Source organism: Chiloscyllium plagiosum, chromosome 38 (genome assembly GCF_004010195.1).
Source record: "Chiloscyllium plagiosum isolate BGI_BamShark_2017 chromosome 38, ASM401019v2, whole genome shotgun sequence".
NCBI lineage: Eukaryota > Metazoa > Chordata > Chondrichthyes > Orectolobiformes > Hemiscylliidae > Chiloscyllium > Chiloscyllium plagiosum.
In genome coordinates, this window is record NC_057747.1 from 22,495,386 (window position 1) to 22,504,199 (window position 8,814).

An 8,814-nucleotide genomic window follows, 5' to 3' on the forward strand; every position below is an offset into this window, starting at 1 on the left:
CCCCAACTCCAACCCCCCCCATTTATGTCTCCACCCCCTTGGCACACAAATCTCATTCCTGATGAACGGCTTTTTCCCGAAACGTCGATTCTTCTGCTCTCGGAGGCTGCCTGACCAGCACCACACTCTTGACCCTACTCTGTGTTGGGGCAGTCTTATTCCATTTTGCCCAGAGATCTAAAATGGGACACCGTGTATAAACCTCTGGATGAAGAGGGTACAAATTAACCCAGGAGACATCCTAATGTCCAAACTTATGTAAAGCTGCAACAAGAAGTCTCTATACCCTTGGTACATCAACATCAAATGTTACCATGCCTTTTTTCCCAGTGAGATGGTGGAACCTGTTGAATAGTTGTCTGAGCAAAATATCATGGTCATTTGACAGAATATTTCATTGTCAGAACTTACAAAACCACCAAGACATAATCGTGTCATATCTTTCATCCTCACCTGGAATCTCATATAATGCTGCTGTAATGCTCTCATCTTTTTCGTTATTCATTCAAGGGACTGGGCTTCACTAATGTTGGCATTCCCATATAAATGCTGTGTTTTTCCTTCTAGATGGTAATGGGCATTGGCTTTGAGTATGATATCTAAGGAGCCTTGGTGAATTTCTGTGGTGCATTTTATAGGATGTACACACACTGCTGCTACTAAACATTAGTAGAGGAGTGCGTGAATATTTGTGGATGTGGTACCAATAATTGCTGGCTGCTTTATCCTCGTGGAATGAACTTTTGCAATCTGGGACACATGCAATGGCTTTTGTTGAGGCTCATCCTGAGCAGTAAGTCTCTGTGCTGTTTCCAGGGGCATACAGCAAGACAAACGTCAGTTGCTGCCGAGCACCATCCACTCAACTGTAGGTATTCTTTGGCCTGTCTGAAATTTGCTGATCTTCCATGCAAAGAACTGTTGACTATCGCCTGTATTGACTGGCACATTCTGGGGTCCGGGACTATTTGCTAGAGAAGCAGACTATAACTTGTGCTAGCCTCTGCAGAGTCTCAGTGGGGAAGGGCCATTGTCTAATACACTATTGCCATAGTGTAGTAATGAGTTGGAACATTTGTAAAACTCCTGAGACTGTATGTCATGCATTGTGATTGTAAATGTAGGGAAGGACTGCAGAATGCCATGCACTGTACAGTATTGAAAGTAATTGAACTGTTTTTGCTATATATATCAAGCCAAATTTGCACAGTTACGTTACATACCTTTATAAATTTACACTTTTAAATATCTATCCATGTCATTTCAGAATATCAGCCATGCCTGACACTTTCAGAACAAATCACACATTGTAAATGGATAAACCAGTTTGGTAGAGGAAATTCTAACAGAGGCAAGCCACTACAAGACATAACTGGCCAATTACAGTAAAACAATAGTTTTGAGCCAAATTACAGAAAGATTTGCAATTGCTGTTCCTAAATACTAAAACATCCCAAAATTTGTGAGAGTCTACTCTGAATAGGAATAGTGACTCTCAATCCATTCAGATTTGTTTCTGTCTCACACCCATATCACTCTCTGCTTCTTGATGCATGAAATTGTTTATCATTTGATCTCTATCTCAGATCTTTCCTTCTGTTCTTCCTGCTGTCTCCCTCCTTCCACTTGCGTAAGAATCTGTCGCAAAGTGCGTTACAGTCAATGAATTGTTTTTGAAATGCAGTGACTTTTATAATACAGGAAACATGACAGGCAGTTTGTACACAGTAAGTTGCCATAAACAGAAAAAAGGTAAATAACCAGATAATCTCTTTAGTGATGTTAATTCAGCAATATCTATCACCCATGGTTCTGGGGAGAACCTGCATCACTTCTTCAAATAATGCTATGGGATCTTTGTAACAAGCAGCAGACTGATTGTCTCTCAGAGGTACCATTTTCAATCTCAAGGTGATAGACTCATTATCCCATGATGGAAATTTGATCATGAACTCTGGGCTGACTCTTCAATGTAATACCCAAGCAAGCGCCACACTGTCAGATGAAACATACCAAGGGTCTGTCTATCCTCTCAGATGGACAACAAGATACCACGACAACTATTTTGAAAAAGGGAAGGGCAGTTATCACCAGTATCCAAGCCAATCCCCTGAGGAAAATCACTAAAGCAAAATGATCATCTAGTCATTATTGCTGTTTGCAGAAGCTAGCTGTGCATAAGTTGGCTGTGATATTGACCGTAGAGCTGCATTGACTAGGAAATGTTTTGGGATATCGTGATATGTGCTGTATAAAAACAAATGTCTTTAATGCCCAGCATTTGCCCTTTCACCCAAAGCATCATTTTAGGATTATTTGCCACTGACCACCTTTCATCCATTGTTAATAATGCTAACAGTTATGCACAGTTTTCATAAATACCTAGCTCAAATTTTAACACAGCCATTACCTCCAATGCTGTTTTCACTTGACTCCTTGGTTGTTGAACTAAGTCAAATAAGTTTTGAGTAATAACCAGCCACAGAGTTTTGAACCACAGTCAGACAACTGCACTCCTGGGATATCCACGAAATTCAGACATAAGGTGGAAAGTAAGAGAGCCAGTACCTGGGCACAAGCAGGCACAAAGAGTGAGCCACGATTGTAGTTTGCTTGCAGTTATACCAACAGGAAAAGTGTGCTGTCAGCCTGTTAGTGCAGCGCTGACTGCTACAAGCACTTCCTGTGTTGTTGGACCTGTTCTTAAAGCTGCACGGTCCCTTGTGCCAAGAAACATTCCATAACCTCAAATAGCTTTTCGAATCTCACTGCACCCTTGGCAGACATTTTATAATTAAAAAAATGGGGGAAGGCTGCAGCATTCAATCACAGAAATAAACATTGCAACTGGAAATAATTAAAAAATACTATGTTGGTATAATTAACATTGTACAACAGGACTAAGTGCATACAGTCACTGTCATTATGTAAGCAAATGTGCAGCTATTCTACCTCAGCACCATCATATAAACGGGAGTTAGATAACTCAGTTATTTTTGTTGATGGTGTTCTTGATTGTTTCAACGGATGTGGGCATTACTGCCAAGACCAGCATTTGATGCCCATCCCTAATTACCCTTGAACTGAGTGCCTTGCTAGGCCATAAACAGAGAGCAGTTGAGAATCAATTATGTTGCTGTGGGTCTGGGGTCATACGTAGGCCAGACCGGATAAAGATGGCAGATTTCTTTTGATAAAGGGCATTAGCAAATCCGATGTGTTCGTCCAACAGTCAGCAATTGTTATATAGTTATCATTCATGACAATAGCAGCTGTCATGATGGGATTTGAACTCATGTCCCAGAACATTAACCTTGGCTCTGGATTGCCCATCCAATGATATTAGCATTACACCATTTTCCTCTGCAAATTTTTGTTTCTTGTATACGGCTGTTCTTATTAACTGTTTGTTTGTAATTTGTACTGGTAAATAAAACTTAAAAAAAAACAAAAAAATAGTGGATCTGATTGTAGCCTCAAGTCCACTTTGCTGTCTGCCTGTGAACCCCTAGGACACCTACATGTATCAAGAATCTATTTCCCACTGCCTTAAAAATACACATTGATTGTGCCTCCACAGATTTCTGAGGAAGGCAGGTTTACAGGCTCAGTATTTTACTTCTCCCACGCTGCTTGTAAATTTCCTTCAGGTCCCAAGCTAAATATTCTGACTTCTACACTCTTAAAGATATGGGAGAATATTTTTTTTGCCGCACTCATTATGGTGGTGTTAACAGGGTCTTTCAGCCTGCCATGGCAGTCTCTTGGACCAGCGTGGCAGACCCTCACCTCGCAGCATGGCGGTCTCTCGGACTGGCATGGCAGACTCTTAGTCTGGCATGGCAGACTCTTGCTAAAAATGTGTTGCTGGAAAAGCGCAGCAGGTCAGGCAGCATCCAAGGAACAGGAGAATTGACGTTTCGGGCATAAGCCCTTCTTCAGGGCTTATAAGCCATTCCTGAAGAAGGGCTTATGCCCGAAACGTCGATTCTCCTGTTCCTTGGATGCTGCCTGACCTGCTGCGCTTTTCCAGCAACACATTTTCAGCTCTGATCTCCAGCATCTGCAGCCCTCACTTTCTCCATGGCAGACTCTTGGCCTGGTGTGGCAAATTCTCGGCTGGCGTGGTGGTGTCTCGGCTCACGATGTTGTGGTCTCTCAATTTGGCATGGCAGTCTCTTGGCCTGGCGTATAGACTTTCGGCTCAGTGGGGTGGTTTCTCTGCCAGCTTGGAAGTCTCTCAGCTTGCTGTGGCAGACTCTTGGTCTGGCGTGACAACACTTATCCTGGCATGGCAGACTCTCTGCCCAGTGTGGTGGTCTCTTTGCTCGGCGTGGCAGACTCTCGGTGTGGCATGGCGATCACTTCGTTTGGCAGATTCTTAATCCAACATGGCAGTCTATCAGCCCAATGTGGCCATGTCTCAGCTGGCGTGGCAGACTCTCAGTCCCCAATGGTGTGGTGGTGTGTCGCTGTGGCAGATGTTTGGCCCGGCATGATGGATTCTCGGCATGGTCTGGGAGACTCTTTGTCCGTGTAGCAGATAATTGGCCTGGTATGGCTGATTCTCACCAGCAATGTGAACTCTTGGACCCCGGCAATGCAGAATCCCACTCCGGCGTGGCGGTCTATCAGTGGTGGTGGACTCTTTTCACGGTGTGGCAGACTCTGCTCAGAGTGACGCTCTCTTGTCCTGCTGTGGCAGAGTCTCAGTCTGGGTTGGTGGACTCTTGTTCCGGCATGGTGGATCTTTGGCCCAATGTGATGGTCTCTCAATCCCCAGCAAGACTGATTCTAGCCACGTGGTGTACATACGGCCCGGATTGGCGGTCTCAGCACAGATGGTGGACATTTGGCTCGGTGTGGCGGACTCTCAGTCCGGATTGGCAGTCTGTCAGCCTGACATGGCGATCTCTTGGCCCGGACTCTCACTCTGGTGTAGCGGATTCTCGGCCCGGTGTGGCAGTATCTCAACCCTGCTCTTGGGCAGGGGACTCAGCCTGGCATGGCAGATGCTTAGCCCGGTGTGGCCGACCCTCAGTTTGGTATGGCAGTCACTCGTTTTGGCAGATTCTCGATCCAGCGCGGCAGTCTCTAGGCTTGACATGGCAGTCTGTGATGTGGCAGACTCTCAGACAATCAACATGGATGATTCTCACCAGCATGGTGGTCTCTTGGTCCGGAGTGGCTGTCTTTCAGCCTGGCTTGGCAGACCCTTGGCTCAGTGTGACAGACTCTTAATCTGGTGTGGCTGATTCTTGCCAGCATGATGGACTCTTGGTCTAGTGTGGCGGACGCTCACTTCAACGTGGCGTTCTCTTAGATCCCTGCTTGGCTGATTGCCAGGAGCTTGGTGGACACTCGGCCCACTCCTGTGGTCTCTCAAAGACTGGTGTGGCAGACTCTCATCTTGCTGTGGCAGAGTTTTAGTCCAGAATGGTGGACTGTTGGTGCAGCGAGGTTGACTTTCAGCTAACGCGGTGGTCTTTCAGCTCGGCATGACGGTCTGTCAGCTCAGTGTGGCAGTTTCTTAGCCCAGCGTAGCAGTGTCTCAGTTGGCATGGCAGACTCTCAGCCATTGTGGAGAAAATGTAGAGAATCACCAGGAGACGCAGAGAGTTCTTCAAGAAGTAGGTCTTTTATTTGCAAGCAAAAAACAATGACACTCAGAAAGCAGATTCTCGAATGCCCCCGAACCTCAGTGTCCGTGGGTTTATTTTTATCATGTTTCTGTTAGCTTATCAGCATGTCCAACTATATTAATCAGAAGTGCCTCACTCTAGCTACACAATAAACCAGAGAAATTAGTTCCCATTATCTCTTTAGTTGTGCCCCTATAGTTTTTCCTACATTCTACTTAATGTTATTCTAATGTCACTGTTAGGTATTTAGTGTCAGCTTTTGCAACAATGATCTTTCATTCCAGACCCTACTTAATATTTTCCTAATGTCATGATTAGATACTTAGAGTCAGCCTGGTTGAGACTATTGAAAATATGTCGCAAATATTTATGGTCCCAATCCTGCCAAAATGATACTTAGCAGGTGAGGCTAACTTTACTGTGTTATCTCATCTTGCCACAGTGACCTTTCAGCCTCTGCTAATTGGTGTAAGAGCATTCCACTATTCTTAACCTATCCTGCATTCCACAGACCCCTTGCAATAGATCGGCATACCCCCTGATTATGGTGGTGTTGTGGCTCGCTGTGGCAGACCGTCACTCTGGCGTTGTGGACTCTCGGCTTCCAGCACAGCGAATTGTATCCAACATGGTGGTCTCTCACTCATTGGCGTGGCTGATTCTCGCCAGCATGGTGGACTCATAGCCTGGATTGATGGACACTCACTCTGGCATAGCGAGCTCTCAACTGGGAGCCGCAGACTCTCACTCGGGCATGGCAGTCTCTCAGCCTGGTGTGATGGACTCTTGACTGGCGTGGCAGTCTCTCGGCCCGGAATGTCATATTCTTGGCATGACAGGCTTTCATTCCAGCGTGGTAATCATCAATCACGGGCATGGCAAATTCTCACCGGCATGGTGGACTCTCGCTGCGGTGTGGCAGTCTCTCACTGACCAGTAGGGCAGGCTCTCAGTCCAATATGATGGACTCACACTCTGGTGTGGCAACCTCTCAGGCGCCTGTATGGCTGATTATCGCCAGTGTGGTGAACACTCGGTCTGGGTGGTGGGTCTCTCATCTCACTGTGGCAGAGTTTCAGTCCAGAGTGGTGAATTCTTGGCCCAGTATGGTTGACTTTCGGTCAACGTGGCAGTCTCTTGGCTCGGTGTGGCAGACTCTCAAATCCCACCATGGCTATTGCTCGCCGGCATGTTCGATTCTTGGTCCAGCGTGGCAGACTCCTGGTCTGGCATGGCATCTCTCAGCTCGGCATGGCAGTCTCTTGGCCCAGCATGGCAGTGTCTCAGCTAGCGTGGCAAATTATTGGCTGCCAGGGATATGGTGGTTCGGCTCACTGTGGCAGACTCTCAGCCTCCAGTGAAGCCATCTATTGGCCCAATGTGGCAGACCCTTGGACCAACATGGCAGTGTCTCATTCCCAGGCATGGCAGACATTTGGCCGGAGTGCAAACTCTTGGCCTGGAGTGGCAGATTATCGTTCCAATGTGATGGACTCTCGGTCCGGATTGACAATATCTTGGTCTGGATTGACAATCTATCGGCGTGATGTGGCGCACTCTTGCCCTGGTGTGGTGAACCCTAGCCTGGCGTGGCGGTCCATTGGTCCAGCGTGGTGGACTTTCAACAAAGGGCGGTAGTCTCACAATTCCCAGCGTAGCTCATTCTCACCAGCATGGTGGATGTTTGACCTGACATGGCATACCCTTCTCCAGTGTGGCTGACTCTCACACCAGATTGGCAGTCTGTCATCCCAGTGCGGCGGTCTCTCAGCCCGGCATGGTGGTCTCCTGGCTCAGCGTGGCAGTCTTTCGGTCCAGCATGGCGATGTCTCAGTTGGCATGGCAGACTCTCGGCCTCCAGGGTTTTGGTGGGGTCTTGGCTTGCTGTAGCTGACGGTCTTCAGGCCTGACGTGGTGGACTCTCTGCTCGGCATGGCAGATTCTTGGCCTGGAATGGAAGTCTGTTGTCTCGCTATGACGGGGCCTCAGTCTGGCGGGGCCTCAGTCCGGCGTGGCTGGATTGGCCTGTTGTGGTGGACCCTTGGCCCAACATGGCAGTATCTCAATTCCCAGTGTGGCAGACTTTCTGCCAGCATGGCAAACTGTCGGCCCAGAGTGGCAGACTGTTGTTCCGGTGTGGCAGTCACTCAACCCAGCATGGCAGATTTTTGATTCGGTGTGGTGAACCTTCGGTCCGGATTGATAGTCTGTTGGCCTGATGTGGCGGACTCTTAACCTGGCATGGTGGCCTCTCGGTTTGGTGTGGCAGACTTTCAGTTGACGTGGCAGACTTTAGGCACACCCAGGCACAGCAGTCTATTGGCCCAGCGTGGCAGACTTCTCACAAAAGGGCGGTAGTCTCTCAATCCCCAGTATGGCTGATTCTCCCCACCACGGTGGACTCGGCCTGGCATGGCAGATTCTTGCTCCAGCGTGGCTGACTCTCGCCCCTGATTGGCGGTCTCTCAGCCTGGTGCTGCAGATTCACTTCTCACTGTGGCAGAGTTTCAGTCTGGAGTGGTGGGTTCTTGGCCTGGTGTGGTTGACTCCCAATCTGTCATGGTGGTCTCTCAAACCCTGGTGTGGCTGAATTTCACCGGCTTAGTGGATTCTTGGTGCAGTGTTGCGGACTCTCAGCCCCTGGGGGGCAGTCTCTCAGCCCGAAATAGAAGATGTTCAGCCCTGAGTGTCAGACTCTTGGCCCAGCATGGTGATCTTGCGACCAGGGGTGGTGGACTCTTGCTCCAGCGTGGTTGTCTCTTTGCCCAGCGTGGCGGTCTCTCGGCTCGGCAAGGTGGTCTCTCAGCCCAGCAGGACGGTCTCTCAGCCCCGTGTGGCGGCCTCACAGCCCCGGCACTGCGGACTATCTATTCAAAGTGGAGATTCTCAATCCGGAATGGCGGACTCTCGGATCCATGTGGCAGACAGTCAGCTCGGCATGGCAGACTCTCAGACTGGCGTAGCGGCCTCTTGGCCCGGTGTACTAGACTCTTGGCTCATTGTGGCAGACTGTCAGACAATGTGGTAGTCTCTTGGTTTGTCGTGGCAGACTCTCGGTCCAGAATAGCAGACTCTCAGGCCAGTGTGGCAGATTCTCAGTTCGGTGAGAAGGTCTCTCAATCCTAGGTGTGGCTGATTCTCGTCAGCATGGCAGTGTCTCGGCTCGCCATAG

At 48.4% G+C, this 8,814-nt stretch overlaps 1 protein-coding gene across 3 annotated transcripts in view; it reads right to left on the reverse strand.

Annotated features, from left to right (window-relative positions):
• csgalnact2 (chondroitin sulfate N-acetylgalactosaminyltransferase 2) overlaps positions 1 to 2,657 on the reverse strand; it is a 58,475-nt gene extending 55,818 nt beyond the window's left edge. For all 3 annotated transcript variants that reach the window (XM_043679099.1, XM_043679097.1, XM_043679091.1), the window contains exon 1: positions 2,411 to 2,657. The gene's annotated coding sequence lies outside the window, so the exon portion shown is untranslated. The remainder of the gene's footprint in view (positions 1 to 2,410) is intronic.
• Between the last annotated feature and the right edge of the window lie 6,157 nt (positions 2,658 to 8,814).